Source organism: Bombina bombina, chromosome 7 (genome assembly GCF_027579735.1).
Source record: "Bombina bombina isolate aBomBom1 chromosome 7, aBomBom1.pri, whole genome shotgun sequence".
Classification (NCBI taxonomy): domain Eukaryota; kingdom Metazoa; phylum Chordata; class Amphibia; order Anura; family Bombinatoridae; genus Bombina; species Bombina bombina.
The window spans coordinates 101,067,332-101,086,131 of NC_069505.1; positions in this window are offsets into that span (position 1 = coordinate 101,067,332).

An 18,800-nucleotide genomic window follows, 5' to 3' on the forward strand; every position below is an offset into this window, starting at 1 on the left:
TCTAAGAAACTACAATAGGTATAACTGACCAATTTTATACTCTATAAGTAGCCTGTTTATTTTTCACATTATCTGGGGAATTTACCTGTATTATATGTTCCCGTTTTCTAGATATCTATCTAACTGGTTATTAGACTTTGGAAAAGTTTATCTGTCTTAGAGATTGCAGGCCTTATTTTTTTCACTGTTGGACTTTTTATTTTCTGCACTGGGTAATAAAGAAAGGTAAAAAAAACAAAAAAACACCAAAGAGACACAAAAGAAAAGGATAAGATACAAGGTACACGCACCAATAAGAAAGGAGCAGGAGGATACAATATACACACTTAATATAATTTATTTTATTTATTTATTTATTTTTTTACACGTATTCAAGCTATATTTTTTTACACGTTCACTTCCCAGGCTTTTGCCTGGCATTATATGTGGGGTAAGGGGAGGTTTTTTTTCTCACTCACGTTTTGAAAGGAAAAATGTATCACGCAGGGGAAATCTAATTCTCCTAAAATGCCTGTGAAAACGAAAGATAAGAAAAATAAGACAATCGACACCAGTTTAGATAGTACAATGGAACCTAGCAGGTCCCCATTTGATTCACAAGCCCTTATAGCTAAAATATCAGAAGTATTTTCGCCGCAATTTGAAGCTATTAAAAAAGAGCTGGGCTCAATTGCTGTCGAAATAGGCTCATTGTCAGTTGAAGTAAGACAGTTCTCAGCGAGGTTAACAGAAGCAGAGGCCAAGATTTCTGATATAGAAGATCAGACGCATATCCAGGCTGATACTCTACGAAAACAAGAATCCAAAATTAAAAATATGCAGCTACGCCTGGAGGATCTTGAGGATCGCTCCAGGCGCAACAATATTAGATTAGTAGGGCTTCCCGAACAGTCAGAATTTGAGGATTTAATAAAATTTACGTCCACTACACTACCCCTCTCTCTTGGTATGCCATCCCACTTGCTACCACTCACGATTGAGCGTGCACACTGATTGGGCCCCAAGAAGTCATCTTTAGATGGAGTCACAAGGAGTAGGGTCTGTCTATTCAAACTTCTTAAATTTCAAGATAAAGTTGATTTATTGAAACTGTTTAAAAAATCTGATCCTCCAGTATTTGGAGGCAGCAGGATACTATTGTTTCAGGACTTCTCTTTTGAGACCTCATCTAAAAGAAGACTTATGGCCCCCCATTGCACACAATTAATAAATAAAGGGTTAAATGCTCGTATGGTTTACCCCGCCAGAATTATAGTTGAGGATCTCTCTGGTACTAGGCATGTATTTGATGAGGTTACAGAAGTTAAAAAATACATTGAGAGCAGTTAATCGTAGAAATGCTACCAACTAGAGTCTATAACGTTATTAGCAATGTTGAAGACTACACTCTCAATGCTAGACATGGGTAGCGAAGTTGTTATTTTGTTTAATTGTTTTTTATGGCTGCGTTGTCTGCGTGTTTTTCTTTTTTTTTTTTTTTTTTTTTTCTCCTTCCCGTTGCCGCCGCTTTCCTCTTCCCCGGTCCCGTGCCCCCGGGTCGCCCCGAATGGACTGCCCCCTACAAATTGCTTAATTAGTTAATTAATCTGAATCAGGATGGTGGAAGGAATTAAGGTTTTATCCTGGAACATAGGAGGGATATCCTCCCCTATTAAACGTAAGTTGGTCATTAAGACCCTAGCAAGATATAATCCAGATGTTGTTCTCCTTCAGGAGACTCATGTTAATGAATATGAAGCTGCTAAATTGAAGATAAAATGGGTAGGGGAAGTAGTCTCTACGACTGGTCCATCTAGAAAATGTGGAGTTGCTATTCTTTTTCATAAAGAGTTGGAATATAAGATAGATAAGGTAGAAATAGATCCAGCCGCAAGATATATTCTTATCCATGTGTTTATAAAGAACATTAAATTTATATTTTGTAACATATATGCTCCAAATAAGTTCTCTAGAGAATTTTGGGAGAAAATTAAAATTAAATTATTTCCCTTTATCACTGAAAATCTAATCTTAGGGGGTGATTTCAATGCCACTTTATGTCCGGTGCTAGATAGACTATCTAATAAAAATAGATTAGTGTATGAAAAAAAATGCAAAATATCTATCACAATTTTGCGCTAGCTTAAAATTAATAGATGTATGGCGTTTAAAAAACCCAGATAAACAATTATTTTCTTGTGAGTCTAAAGCACATGGCACCTTTTCGAGAATTGACCTATTTTTAATTACGGAGAATCTATCTATTCAGAAATTAGAGACAGGAATCAGAGATATTATCATCTCAGATCATGCAATCATTTCTCTGGCATTTCTTAATGGCCTGAAAAAAAAGGATTCAAACGCCAAGTTTTTATTTTCCTCGATATCTGTACACTAATCCTAAATTTGTTAATTTCTTGAAATCACGCTGGCAGCTATACTTCTCGGACAATATAAGTTATTCTAATAAACCAGAAATTTTTTGGGAAGCTTTTAAAGCAGTAATGCGGGCAGAAATACAAACATATCTTAGTATAGCGAAGAAAAAGAGTAAAGCATGGGAAATTCAAATCACGAATAAAGTCAGGAATGCATATAGAAAATATTGTTCAAGCCGCTCTTCGGGAAATTGGAAAAAATACCAAGATAATAGGAAGGAAAGAGATTTGTTTTTAAAACAAAAACTTTTAGAAGAAGAAGCAAAAATTAACCTCCAATTTAAGGGAATGCATGGCTCCTCCGCTAAATATTTAGCTAGACTTATTAAGGTTAGAAAAAAGAAAAACCTTATATCGGCAATCCAAATCGATAAGGGAAGATATACGGAGACTAATGGGATCATGGAGGCATTTTTTGCTAATTATCAACAATTATACTCTCGAGTTGAGATAGATAATATTAATCAAGATATCTTTTGGTCTATGATAAAAACACCCCAATTAAATAGTGAGGACTTAATATTGATCAATGCCCCAATATCTATCGATGAAATTAAAAAAGCCATAGATCATTTGAAGATGAATAAGGCTCCTGGACCAGATGGGTTCCCTGCAGAGTTTTATAAATGTCTTGGTGAGGTTTTACTGCCCACTTTAGAAAAATTATTTAATTATTATTATAGTTCCAATAATATGATTTCTAGTTATTTCTTGGCGGCCAATATTTCGCTCATCTTAAAGAAAGGTAAAAATCCAGAAGATCTGGCCTCTTATAGGCCGATCTCGGTTCTGAACACAGATTATAAGATTTTAATGGCTATTATTGCTTCAAGATTATCTTCTTGTTTACATAAAATCATCCATCCAGATCAGACTGGATTTATGGTAGCCAGAAATCCTGTGAAAAATATCCGCAAATTGATCAATTTTCTAGATTATGCTTGGAATATAGACAGGGAGAAGAAGAAGCCATTATGGCAAGATACTGCTATACTCTCTTTAGACGCGGTCAAAGCTTTTGATTCGATTGTATGGGAATATCTTTTCAGGGCGATGGAGAAGTTTGGCTTAAAAGGGGAGTTTGCAAACTTTATTCTTAGATTATATCATAACCCAATATCCTTCCTGCTTATCAATGGGTCCTTATCTCCCAAAATAATATTGCAGAGAGGCACCAGACAAGGTTGCCCTCTATCCCCTTTACTTTTTAATATAGCGTTGGAACCTCTTGCGATTAGATTTAGAGATGTATTGATAGGTGTCCCATTTGGTATATATCGTCTTAAAACGCTGCTATATGCAGATGACGTGTTGGTCTTCCTTACTAATATTCAGCAGTCTATCCCTATAATCCTACATGTATTAGAAGTCTTCAGCTCCTTTTCGGGTTATAAGATAAACTTAGAAAAGAGCGAACTAATGTGTATAAATAGCCCTCAGTTAGTAGACCTTGATATTCCATTCAAACTGGTTGATGTTATTAAATATCTAGGCTTAGTCTTGCATAAAAATCCGAAATGTTGGTATAAAGCCAACTTTGAGCCCCTTTTTCAAAAAATCGGATCTGATCTGCATCTTTGGGCCGCTTTCCCATTGTCTATCACAGCTAGAGTTAACCTAATAAAGTCAATAATTTTTCCGCGCTTATTATACCCTCTTCAGAATTTGCCTTTATTCATATTGAATAAAGATTTAAAGCTTTTTAATGCTCAAGTCTCTAAATTTATTTGGAATAATAAAAGGCCCCGAATTGCGCTAGCTAGACTAATGCAAAATTGTGGATCGGCGGGTTTGGCGCTTCCTAATCTCAAATTATATAACTTGGCTGTGATGGTTAAAACGGCAATAGATTGGCTTGCTGGTACTAATCTAGTTTCATCAGCAGAAGTAGAAAATCATCTGATCACCCCATTTGCGTTAAAGGCTATATTACATACCGCAGCCCAGAAATTGCCTCAGAATGTTAGCTGTCTCATTACCATTAGAAACATAGTGTCGGCCTGGCAAAAGTTTTGCACTATGCTAGACATAGATTATTCGTTCTCTGAATGGCTTCCTATTGTAAATAATCCAAATTTCTTGCCAGGTCTCTATCAAAAAGTTTTTAAAGTCTGGTCAGACAAAGGACTACACTATGTAAAACAGCTATTTGATGAGAATGATCAATTATTAAGAGTGGATACTATTTTTAATAAATATTATCTAGGTAGATCTAATCTATTTGCTTATTTTCAAATTTGTCATTTTATTTTTTCACAAAATTGGCTATCTTCTTCATTCTCTGATTGGACGGATATTAAGCTTCTTATACAAAAATCCGTGGCAGGAAACTCCTCCATATCTTTGATGTATGATATCATGTTGACCAAGCAGAGCCTCCTATTTAGGGATAATATTTGTAAGTCCTGGCTACCGTTAATCCCTTCGGTAAACCATGATAAGATCACTCAGAGCTTTGACGCTTTTACGTAAGTGTAAAGTCCCGATATCCTGGAACGAATCTCATATGAAATTGATCAATAATTTTTACCTTTCACCGTGGAAAATCTCTAGATTTTATCCAGCCTTGGTTAGTGTATGTCCTCGATGTTCACATGACAGAGCTGATGTACTCCATATGTTCTGGACGTGCCCCAGGGTAAGACAACTATGGTTAAAGATTATATTCTGGTTCAATAAATTATATAAAATATCAGTTGCTTTATCTGCGGAGGATGTCATTTTTCTATGTCCTCCACAAGAGGCTCTCAATGTGAATACTATAAATAGCTTAAATACTATTATTCTTACTGCTAGATATTGTATACTTAAAAATTGGAAAGCTAGGCGGATACCGGGACTAGCTATGGTCTTCAGTTCTCTACAAGATCAAATTGCTTTCGAATCATTTCATCTACATGAAGCTTCTGAGAAAAGGATCAAGAAGTTTTTCTGGAAATGGACGCCAGTCATTCTGTCCTATCCATATCCCTTGCAAAAGAGGATTCTTTCTCCTTTTCGTTCCTCATTGACCTTTGCGGAATTAACGCTACTAAATATTTTTCCACATACATGGATTGATGGCACTATGAGGGAGTCCTAGTCGGTGGTGTTCTGGGGGGGCGGGATGGGGGTGGGGTGGTGGCGGGGATGGGCATCAAGGGAGGAATATTTTGATCAGCTTTTTTTTTTTTTTTGTGGTTGCTGTTGGTTGCTCTGTTTGTTTGTTTCTCATCCACTCCTGTTTTCCATCAGTTTCTATATTTTTTTACTATAGTGGTGAGAATGTAGGAAAGAGAGAGAGGGATGGTGAGGATAGGAACCTGTTTAGGAAAATGTAGGAAAGTATATTAATGGAATGTGATTATGTTCTAGGATTTTAGGTATATATGGTAGAAATATAAAACCACATTATGTTTAGTTAGCTACCAGAAATGAAATATGCAGATCTAAAGAGGTTTGGCATGTGTAGTTAACAATATCTAGTTTGTTGTTATATATTTTTGGTTACCATATTCATGTGTTATGACTATTTCTCATTTGTATGCTGAAAAAGGGAGGTTCAAAGTTTTCCTTCTCTATGTAACAAAAATGGAAAATAAGAGGTTAACTTATAATATCCTTTGCATGACTGTGATGTAACAGATCTGTTTATTGTGTAGCAACTTGATTACTATATTTTTTTTTCATGTTTGACATTTATATTTAACCTCAATAAAAAATTATTAAAATAAAAAAAAATAAAAAGAAGTAAATTGGAAAGATGTTTAAAACCACATGCTCTAGCTGTGTCATGGAAGAAAAAATGTGGGTTTCATGTCCCTTTAATTAAGGTCGATATCTATTGCTGCATGTAAACACTAAACCTTTTTGGGTAGTGTCCAAGCTATGCTTTATATAAAGACAATTATTTGTAACTATACGCATAACAACAAGATGGTTAATTTAGCCTGTTATTTACAGACAACATGCGTATCAACACACATAGGATATTTTGGGCTATGGGCGGTTCCAGTTAAGTTAACGTTATATGTAAAATAAGTTAATTCCAGATCTATAAAAAGCAAGCAATAATTAGAGAACATAGCATACAGGAATAAAAGCTAGCAGCACTTCATGTGATATGCTTACTCGGTCGCCACTTGTGTGTGTGTTGTAGGAGAGCGTGTGTGTGTGTATGTGGTGTAGGAGAGTGTGTGTGTGGTCTAGGAGAGTGTGTGTGCGGTGTGAGTGTGTTGTAGGAGAGTGTGTGTGTGTGGTGTAGGAGTGTGTGTGTGCGGTGTGAGTGTGTTGTGTATGTGGTGTAGGAGAGTATGTGTGTTGTAGGAGAGTGTGTGTGTGTGTGGTGTAGGAGAGTGTGTGTGGTGTGTGTGTTGTAGGACAGTGTGTGTGTGGTGTGTGTTGTAGGAGAGTGTGTGTGTGTGGTGTAGGAGAGTGTGTGTGTTGTAAGCTAGTGTGTGTGTGGTGTAGGAGAGTGTGTGTTTGTGGTGTGTGTGTTCTAGGAGAGTGTGTGTGTGTGGTGTAGGAGAGTGTGTGTGTGTGGTGTAGGAGAGTGTGTCTGTGGTGTGTGTGTGGTGTTGGAGAGTGTGTGTGTGTTGTAGGAGAGTGTGTGTGTGGTGTGTGTGTTGTAGGAGAGTGTGTTTGCGGTGTGTTTGTTCTAGGAGTGTGTGTGTGTGTGTGGTGTGTGTGTTGCAGGAAAGTGTGTGTATGTGTGGTGTAGGAGAGTGTGTGTGTTGTAGGAGAGTGTGTGTTTTTAGGAGAGTGTGCGTGTTTTGTAGGAGAGTGTGTGGTGTGTGGTGTAGGATAGTATGTGCAGTGTGTGTGTTGTAGGAGAGTGTGTGTGTGGTGTGTGTGTTGTAGGAGAGTGTGTTTGCGTTGTGTTTGTTCTAGGAGTGTGTGTTGTAGGAAAGTGTGTGTGTGGTGTAGAAGAGTGTGTGTGTGTGTTGTAGGAGAGTGTGTGTGTCTTAGGAGAGCGTGTGTATGTGGTGTGTGTGTTGTAGGAGAGTGCGTGTGTGGTGTGTGTGTTGTAGGAGAGTATGTGCGGTGTGTGTGCTGTAGGAGAGTGTGTGTAGTGTGTGTTTGGGTTATATGTGAGCATGTGTGTGTGTTGTATGAGAGTGTGTTATTACCTATGCAACACTTTCAAGTTTGACCACAATCAGGTATAAAGTATGCACATATTTTTAGTCACTTTGTGAAAAATTGCAGCTATCTTGTTGTATATTAGTTCAGAACTTTTCAGACCAAGTATAAAAATAGGGCCGTGAACGTATGTGGGATCATGGCACTGGATCTTGGGAAAAAAAAGTTTAAATAACCATGCAGTAAACTATAATTGTATGAGGTCTGATGTGGTTATATAAATAACAGGGCTTCAGGTCCATGGGTCTGATCTTGGGTGGGATATGAGCATACCTGATGTCCATTAAGGGCATATGACTTTACAAAAGCTGCATGGGCCATATAGTTTGATGTGCAGTCTGATCATGAACCTACATACTGTTCTTACATGTGGAGGAAAGCTGAAACCCCTGTCCCTTTTAACAATACAGGTGAAACTCGAAAAATTAGAATATCGTGCAAAAGTTAATTTATTTCACTAATGCAACTTAAAAGGTGAAACTAATATATGAGATAGACTCATTACATGCAAAGCTAGATAGTTCAAGCAGTGATTTGTCATAATTGTGATGATTATGGCTTACAGCTCATGAAAACCCCAAATCCACAATCTCAGAAAACTAGAATATTGTGAAAAGGTGCAATATTCTAGGCTCAAAGTGTCCCACTCTAATCAGCTAATTAAGCCATAACACCTGCAAAGGGTTCCTGCGCCTTTAAATGGTCTCTCAGTCTGGTTCAATAGGAATCACAATCATGGGAAAGACTGCTGACCTGACAGTTGTGCAGAAAACCATCATTGACACCCTCCATAAGGAGGGAAAGCCTCAAAAGGTAATTGCAAAAGAAGTCGGATGTTCCCAAAGTGCTGTATCAAAGCACATTAATAGAAAGTTATGTGGAAGGGAAAAGTGTGGAAGAAAAAGGTGCACAAGCAGCAGGGATGAACGCAGCCTGGAGAGGATTGTCAGGAAAAGGCCATTCAAAAGTGCTGGGGACTTTCACAAGAGCCAGCACACACAGACGGATCCTGGACATGGGCTTCAAATGTTGTATTCCTCTTGTCAAGCCACTCCTGAACAACAAACAACGTCAGAAGTGTCTTACCTGGGCTAAAGAAAAACAGACCTGGTCTGTTGCTCAGTGGTCCAAAGTCCTCTTTTCTGATGAGAGCAAATTTTGCATCTCATTTGGAAACCAAGGACCCAGAGTATGGAGGAAGAATGGAGAGGCACACACTGCAAGATGCTTGTATTCCAGTGTGAAGTTTCCACAGTCTGTGTTGATTTGGGGAGCCATGTCATCTGCTGGTGTTGGTCCACTGTGCTTCATTAAGTCCAGGGTCAACGCAGCCATCTACCAGGAGATTTTAGAGCACTTCATGCTTCCTTCCACAAACTAGTTCTATGGGGATGCTGACTTCATTTTCCAGCAGGACTTGGCACCTGTCCACACTGCCAAAAGCACCAAAACGGTTCAATGACCGTGGGATTACTGTGCTTGATTGGCCAGCAAACTCGCCTGACTTGAACCCCATAGAGAATCTATGGGGCATTGCCAAGAAAAAGATGAGAGACATGAGACCGAACAATGCAGAAGAGCTGAAGGCCGCTATTGAAGCATCCTGGTCTTCCATAACACCTCAGCAGTGCCACAGGCTGATAGCTTCCATGCCATGCTGCATTGAGGCAGTAATTGCTGCAAAAGGGTCCCAAACCAAGTACTGAGTACATACAGTATGCATGCTTATGCTTTTCAGAGGTCCGATATTGTTCTACAGGTATGTGCAATCCTTGTTTTATTGATTGCATGTAATATTCTAATTTTCTGAGATTGTGGATTTGGGGTTTTCATGAGCTGTAAGCCATAATCATCACAATTATGACAAATCACAGCTTGAACTATCTTGCTTTGCATGTAAGGAGTCTATCTCATATATTAGTTTCACCTTTTAAGTTGCATTAGTGAAATAAATAAACTTTTGCACGATATTCTAATTTTTTGAGTTTCACCTGTATAAGTAAATTGAAAAGTCTCTTAAAATTGCATAATCTATCTGAACCATGAAAGATTAAAGGGACAGTCAAGTAAAAAAAAAAACTTGATTCAGATAGGGCATGTAATTTTAAACAACTTTACAATTTACTTTTATCACCAATTTTGCTTTGTTCTCTTGGTATTCTTAGTTGAAAGATCATTATAGGCGGTTCATATGCTAATTTCTTAGACCTTGAAGACTGCCTCTAATCTGAATGCATTTTGACCACTAGAGGGCATTAGTTCATGTGTTTTATATAGATAACATTGAGCTCATGCACGCGAAGTTACCCGGGAGTGAGCACTGATTGGATAAAATGCAAGTCTGTCAAAAGAACTGAAATAAGGGGGCAGTTTGCAGAGGCTTATATACAAGATAATCACAGAGGTAAAAAGTGTATTTATATAACTGTGTTGGTTATGCAAAACTGCGGAATGGGTAATAAAGGGATTATCTTTCCTTTTAAACAACAACAATTCTGGTGTTGACTATCCCTTTAAAAGGACACTGTGCTATAACATTAGTTTCTCTTTAAAATGACTTGTTATACCACTGCTGAATATTAAATGTATGGGGAAATTGTTGCTTTATGTTTATTTTATAATTCAAATAGCGGTTTTTGCTCATTAAAACCATCACCTGTTGTTGTCAAAGACATGCTCATAAAAATGGGATGTGCCTGCAAGTAAAACAGACCTGCTAATGTTATCAATGCCTTATCACACAGGCATTGAATTGTTAATTATAAGGGAATTCAATGAGCACAACCAGCTATTTCAGATACAAAATTATCCTACCCACACTAAGAAATTAGTGATATTGTCTCATGTTTACATAGCCTTTCTACAAATAATCTGCTAGATTTAGAGTTTTGTTGGTAAAGACCCGCGTAGCTAATGCTGCTTTTTTTCCCAACGCACCCTTCAAACAACGCTGGTATTTAGAGTTGTCTGAGGGACTGCGTTAGGCTCAAAAAAGGGTGCGTTGAGCCTAACTTAGCTCCACTTCAACCCTCAATACCAGCGTTGCTTACGGTAGCGGTAAGCAGCTAAAACGTGCTCGTGCACGATATCCCCATAGGAAACAATGGGGCAGTTTGGGCTGAAAAAAACCTAACACCTGCAAAAAAGCAGCGTTCAGCTCCTAACGCAGCCCCATTGTTTCCTATGGGGAAACACTCTCTAAGTCTGCACCTAACACCCTAACATGAACCCCGAGTCTAAACACCCCTAATCTTACACTTATTAACCCCTAATCTGCCGCCCCCGCTATCGCTGACACCTGCATTATATTATTAACCCCTAATCTGCCGATCTGGACACCGCCGCAACCTACATTATCCCTATGAACCCCTAATCTGCTGCCCCTAACACTGCCGACCCCTATATTATATTTATTAACCCCTAATCTGCCCCCCCAACGTCGCCGCTACCTTACCTACTCTTATTAACCCCTAATCTGCCGACCGGACCTCGCAGTCACTATAATAAATGTATTAACCCCTAAACCGCCGCACTCCCACCTCACAAACACTATAATAAATAGTATTAACCCCTAATCTGCCCTCCCTAACATCGCCGCCACCTACCTACAATTATTAACCCCTAATCTCCCGCCCGCACCGTCGCCGCTACTATAAAAAAGTTATTAACCCCTAAACATAACTCTAACCCTAACCCTAACACCCCCCTAACATAAATATAATTTAAATTAAACGAAATAATATTCCTAAAATTAACTAAATTATTCCTATTTAAAACTAAATACTTACCTATAAAATAAACCATAATATAGCTACAATATAAATAATAATTACATTGTAGCTATTTTAGGATTTATATTTATTATACAGGCAACTTTGTATTTATTTTAACTAGGTACAATAGCTATTAAATAGTTAATAACTATTTTCTAGCTACCAAGTTAAAATAATTACAAAATTACCTGTAAAATAAATCCTAACCTAAGTTACAATTAAACACTACACTATCATTAAATTAATTAAATAAATTACCTATAATTACCTAAAATAAAATACAATAAAATAAACTATTCTATAATACAAAAACAAACACTAAATTACAAAAAATAAAAAAGAATTACAAGACGTTTAAACTAATTACACCTAATCTAAGCCCCCTAATAAAATAAAAAAATCCCCCCAAAATAAAAAAAATGCCCTACCCTATTCTAAACTACCAAGTAACCAGCTCTTTTACCAGCCCTTAAAAGGGCTTTTTGCGGGGCATTACCCCAAAGTAATCAGCTCTTTTACCTGTAAAAAAAAATGCAACCCCCCCAACATTAAAACCCACCACCCACATACCCCTACTCTAACCCACCCAAACCCCCCTTAAATAAACCTAACACTACCCCCCCCCCCCGAAGATCTCCCTACCTTGAGTCATCTTCACCCAGCCAGGCCTAAGTCTTCATCCGATGAGGCAGAAGAGGACATCCAGACCGGCAGAAGTCTTCATCCTATCCGGGCAGAAGAGGACATCCGGACCGGCAGACATCTTCATCCAAGCGGCATCTTCTATCTTCATCCATCCGGCGAGGAGCGGCTCCATCTTCAAGACCTCCGGCACGGAGCATCCTTCCTGGCCGACGGACTAACGACGAATGCCTGGTCCTTTAAATGACATCATCCAAGATGGCGTCCCTCGAATTCCGATTGGCTGATAGGATTCTATCAGCCAATCAGAATTAAGGTAGGAAAAATCTGATTGGCTAATTCAATCAGCCAATCAGATTGAAGTTCAATCCGATTGGCTGATCCAATCAACCAATCGTATTGAACTCGCATTCTATTGGCTGATCGGAACAGCCAATAGAATTTTTCCTACCTTAATTCCGATTGGCTGATAGAATCCTATCAGCCAATCGGAATTCGAGGGACGCCATCTTGGATGATGTCATTTAAAAGACCAGGCATTCGTCGTTAGTCCGTCGGCCAGGAAGGATGCTCCGCGCCGGAGGTCTTGAAGATGGAGCCGCTCCTCGTCGGATGGATGAAGATAGAAGATGCCGCTTGGATGAAGATGTCTGCCGGTCCGGATGTCCTCTTCTGCCCGGATAGGATGAAGACTTCTGCAGGTCTGGATGTCCTCTTCTGCCCCATCGGATGAAGACTTCGGCCCGGCTGGGTGAAGACGACTCAAGGTAGGGAGATCTTCAGGGGGGTAGTGTTAGGTTTATTTAAGGGGGGTTTGGGTGGGTTAGAGTAGGGGTATGTGGGTGGTGGGTTTTAATGTTGGGGGGGGTGTATTTTTTTTTACAGGTAAAAGAGCTGATTACTTTGGGGCAATGCCCCGCAAAAAGCCCTTTTAAGGGCTGGTAAAAGAACTGGTTACTTGGTAGTTTAGAATAGGGTAGGGCATTTTTTTTATTTTGGGGGGCTTTTTTATTTTATTAGGGGGCTTAGATTAGGTGTAATTAGTTTAAACTTCTTGTAATTCTTTTTTATTTTTTGTAATTTAGTGGGGGGTTTTTGTGTTATAGAATAGTTTATTTTATTGTATTTTATTTTAGGTAATTATAGGTAATTTATTTAATTAATTTAATGATAGTATAGAGTTAGGTTTAATTGTAACTTAGGTTAGGATTTATTTTACAGGTAATTTTGTAATCATTTTAACTAGGTAGCTAGTAAATAGTTATTAACTATTAAATAGCTATTGTACCTAGTTAAAATAAATACAAAGTTGCCTGTAAAATAAATATAAATCCTAAAATAGCTACAATGTAATTATTATTTATATTGTAGCTATATTAGGGTTTATTTTATAGGTAAGTATTTAGTTTTAAATAGGATTAATTTAGTTAATTTTAGGAATATTATTTCGTTTAATTTAAATTATATTTATGTTAGGGGGGTGTTAGGGTTAGAGTTAGGTTTAGGGGCTAATAACTTTATTATAATAGCGGCGACGGTGCGGGCGATTAGGGGTTAATAATTGTAGGTAGGTGGCGGCGATGTTAGGGAGGGCAGATTAGGGGTTAATACTATTTATTATAGAGTTTGTGAGGCGGGAGTGCAGCGGTTTAGGGGTTAATACATTTATTATAGTGGAGGCGAGGTCCTGTCTGCAGATTAGGGGTTAATAAGTGTAGGTAAGGTAGCGTCGTCGTTGGGGGGGCAGATTAGGGGTTAATAAATATAATATAGGGGTCGGCGATGTTAGGGGCAGCAGATTAGGGGTTTATAGGTATAATGTAGGTGGCGGCGGTGTCCGGTCGGCAGATTAGGGGTTAAAAATTTTTATTATAGTGGCGGCGATGTGGGGGGCCTCGGTTTAGGGGTACATAGGTAGTTTATGGGTGTTAGTGTACTTTGTAGCACAGTAGTTAAGAGCTTTATATTCACGCGTTAGCCCATAAAGCTCTTAACTACTGACTTTTTTTGTCTGTAGGAGTCTTGTCGGTAGAGGGTCTATTGCTCACTTCTCCCAAGACTCCAAATACCGGCGTTAGGCAGATCCCATTGAAAATATAGGATACGCAATTGGCGTAAGGGGATCTGCGGTAGCCTGGAATCGCGGTAGGGAAGTGAGCGTTAGACCCTTTCCTGCCTGACTTTAAATACCAGCGGGCGGTAAAAAGCAGCGTTAGGACTCCTTGACGCTGCTTTTGACGGCTGACGCAGAACTCTAAATCTAGGTGAATGTGTTTGTTATTCATAATTTCAGTGTAGGTGGTGACTGCTACAGACAAAAGCAGCTATTTTAAATAACAAAATAAACGTAATTGAGCTGTTTGCAAACAATTAAATACACTCCAGCAGGTATAATAGACCATTGTGAATACATTTAATTGGATACAATTTTAGGGTACAATGTCCCCTTAAAGGGGCAGTAAACCTAGAAAATAATGTTATATAATTCTGCACATAGTGCAGAATTATATAACATTATCTTAGCCAAACTTTGTTCAACATAATGTTGCCGGTGAAATTTGATTAAACCCTCTTTTTTTAATCAAATTTCACCGGCAATATTATGTTGAATAAAGTTTGGCTAAGATAATGTTATATAATTCTGCACTATGTGCAGAATTATATAACATTATTTTCTAGGTTTACTGCCCCTTTAAGGACTTATTTACTAAAGCATTTAAAGGTACAGGCTACTCCAAAAATGTTATTGTTTAAAATATAAATAATCCCTTTATTACCCATTCCCCAGTTTTGCATAACCAACATAGTTATATTAATGTACTTTTTACCTCTGTGATTACCTTGTATCTAAGCCTCTTCTGACAGCCCCTTAAGGTCAGTGCTATTTATTTATCTATTGACTTGCACAACTCCACAGGAGTGAGTACTATGTTATCTAAATGACACACATGAACTAGCTGTGTCTTGTTGTAAAAAGCAAATACAAAAGCATGTGATAAGAGGCTGTCTGTAGTGGCTTAGAAACAGGCAGAAATTTAGAGGGTTAAATGTAATAAAGTATATTAATATAACAATGTTTGTTGTGCAAAGCTGTGGAATGGGTAGTAAAGGCGTTATCTATCTTTTTTTAAATAACAATTTTGATGTACACTGTCCCTTTAAATAGATCTGCAAATTCTGGTAAATCAGTTTAATTGGATAACATACGTATAGTAGAGTTCTCATTTGTTTGCATTCTTGGGGAATATGCTATACTGGGTAGTAAGTGCTGATAAATATGTATATTACTTCTTACAGGGCTAAAGCAATTTAACTAAACAAACAGAACCTACTGAGGTTGTAAAATGAAATAATAAATGGTTTCTCAGCTTTGTGACAGAATGGTTTTATTGGTTTTGCTTTCCTATTGCTACGCTAAACATAATCCTAAGGACCACTTCTGTAAACAAGTCGGGCCAGTTTTTAATCTAGGTGACTCCTGACCAGGTTAGTGATGTCATTGGCTGCAGATGGGTGTGGTATCCTGTTACACTGGACATGTGACCAGTCAATAAGGAAGAAATTCTAGCACTACAGTATCACTGTGTATACTGTATAGTTTCCCTCTTTGTTCATATACCCCATATAGGCCTAGATTTGGAGTTCGGCGGTAAAAGGGCTGTTAACGCTCCGCGGGTTTTTTTCTGGCCGCACCATAAATTTAACTCTGGTATCGAGAGTTCAAACAAATGCTGCGTTAGGCTCCAAAAAAGGAGCGTAGAGCATTTTTACCGCAAATGCAACTCTCGATACCAGAGCTGCTTACGGACGCGGCCGGCATCAAAAACGTGCTCGTGCACGATTCTCCCATAGGAAACAATGGGGCTGTTTGAGCTGAAAAAAAACCTAACACCTGCAAAAAAGCAGCGTTCAGCTCCTAACGCAGCCCCATTGTTTCCTATGGGGAAACACTTCCTACGTCTGCACCTAACACTCTAACATGTACCCCGAGTCTAAACACCCCTAGCCTTACACTTATTAACCCCTAATCTGCCGCCCACGCTATCGCTGACCCCTGCATATTTTTTTAAACCCCTAATCTGCCGCTCCGTAAACCGCCGCAACCTACGTTATCCCTATGTACCCCTAATCTGCTGCCCTAACATCGCCGACCCCTATATTATATTTATTAACACCTAATCTGCCCCCCTCAACGTCGCCGACACCTGCCTACACTTATTAACCCCTAATCTGCCGAGCGGACCTGAGCGCTACTATAATAAAGTTATTAACCCCTAATCCGCCTCACTAACCCTATCATAAATAGTATTAACCCCTAATCTGCCCTCCCTAACATCGCCGACACCTAACTTCAATTATTAACCCCTAATCTGCCGACCGGAGCTCACCGCTATTCTAATAAATGTATTAACCCCTAAAGCTAAGTCTAACCCTAACACTAACACCCCCCTAAGTTAAATATAATTTAAATCTAACGAAATTAATTAACTCTTATTAAATAAATTATTCCTATTTAAAGCTAAATACTTACCTGTAAAATACATCCTAATATAGCTACAATATAAATTATAATTATATTATAGCTATTTTAGGATTAATATTTATTTTACAGGCAACTTTGTAATTATTTTAACCAGGTACAATAGCTATTTAATAGTTACCTAGTTAAAATAATAACAAATTTACCTGTAAAATAAATCCTAACCTAAGATATAATTAAACCTAACACTACCCTATCAATAAAATAATTAAATAAACTACCTACAATTACCTACAATTAACCTAACACTACACTATCAATAAATTAATTAAACACAATTGCTACAAATAAATACAATTAAATAAACTAGCTAAAGTACAAAAAATAAAAAAGATCTAAGTTACAGAAAATAAAAAAATATTTACAAACATAATAAAAATATTACAACAATTTTAAACTAATTACACCTACTCTAAGCCCCCTAATAAAATAACAAAGCCCCCCAAAATAAAAAATTCCCTACCCTATTCTAAATTAAAAAAGTTACAAGCTCTTTTACCTTACCAGCCCTGAACAGGGCCCTTTGCGGGGCATGCCCCAAGGATTTCAGCTCTTTTGCCTGTAAAAAAAAACATACCATACCCCCCCCCAACATTACAACCCACCACCCACATACCCCTAATCTAACCCAAACCCCCCTTAAATAAACCTAACACTAAGCCCCTGAAGATCTTCCTACCTTGTCTTCACCATCCAGGTTCACCGATCCGTCCTGAAGAGCTCCTCCGATGTCCTGATCCAAGCCCAAGCGGGGGCTGAAGAGGTCCATGATCCGGTCAAAGTCTTCATCCAAGCGGGGCAGAAGAGGATCTTCCATCCGATTGAAGTCATCATCCAGGCGGCATCTTCGATCTTCTTCCATCCGGAGCGAAGCGGCAGGATCCTGAAGACATCCAGCGCGGAACATCCATCCGGACCGACGACTGAACGACGAATGACTGTTCCTTTAAGGGACGTCATCCAAGATGGCGTCCCTCGAATTCCGATTGGCTGATAGGATTCTATCAGCCAATCGGAATTAAGGTAGGAATTTTCTGATTGGCTGATGGAATCAGCAAATCAGAATCTAGTTCAATCCGATTGGCCGATCCAATCAGCCAATCAGATTGAGCTCGCATTCTATTGGCTGATCGGAACAGCTAATAGAATGCGAGCTCAATCTGATTGGCTGATTGGATCAGCCAATCGGATTGAACTTGATTCTGATTGGCTGATTCCATCAGCCAATCAGAAAATTCCTACCTTAATTCCGATTGGCTGATAGAATCCTATCAGCCAATCGGAATTCGAGGGACGCCATCTTGGATGACGTCCCTTAAAGGAACAGTCATTCGTCGTTCAGTCGTCGGTCCGGATGGATGTTCCGCGCTGGATGTCTTCAGGATCCTGCCGCTTCGCTCCGGATGGAAGAAGATCGAAGATGCCGCCTGGATGATGACTTCAATCGGATGGAAGATCCTCTTCTGCCCCGCTTGGATGAAGACTTTGACCGGATCATGGACCTCTTCAGCCCCCGCTTGGGCTTGGATCAGGACATCGGAGGAGCTCTTCAGGACGGATCGGTGAACCTGGATGGTGAAGACAAGGTAGGAAGATCTTCAGGGGCTTAGTGTTAGGTTTATTTAAGGGGGGTTTGGGTTAGATTAGGGGTATGTGGGTGGTGGGTTGTAATGTTGGGGGGGGGTATGGTATGTTTTTTTTTACAGGCAAAAGAGCTGAAATTCTTGGGGCATGCCCCGCAAAGGGCCCTGTTCAGGGCTGGTAAGGTAAAAGAGCTTGTAACTTTTTTAATTTAGAATAGGGTAGGGAATTTTTTATTTTGGGGGGCTTTGTTATTTTATTAGGGGGCTTAGAGTAGGTGTAATTAGTTTAAAATTGTTGTAATATTTTTATTATGTTTGTAAATATTTTTTTATTTTCTGTAACTTAGATCTTTTTTATTTTTTGTACTTTAGCTAGTTTATTTAATTGTATTTATTTGTAGCAATTGTGTTTAATTAATTTATTGATAGTGTAGTGTTAGGTTAATTGTAGGTAATTGTAGGTAGTTTATTTAATTATTTTATTGATAGGGTAGTGTTAGGTTTAATTATATCTTAGGTTAGGATTTATTTTACAGGTAAATTTGTTATTATTTTAACTAGGTAACTATTAAATAGTTCTTAACTATTTAATAGCTATTGTACCTGGTTAAAATAATTACAAAGTTACCTGTAAAATAAATATTAATCCTAAAATAGCTATAATATAATTATAATTTATATTGTAGCTATATTAGGATGTATTTTACAGGTAAGTATTTAGCTT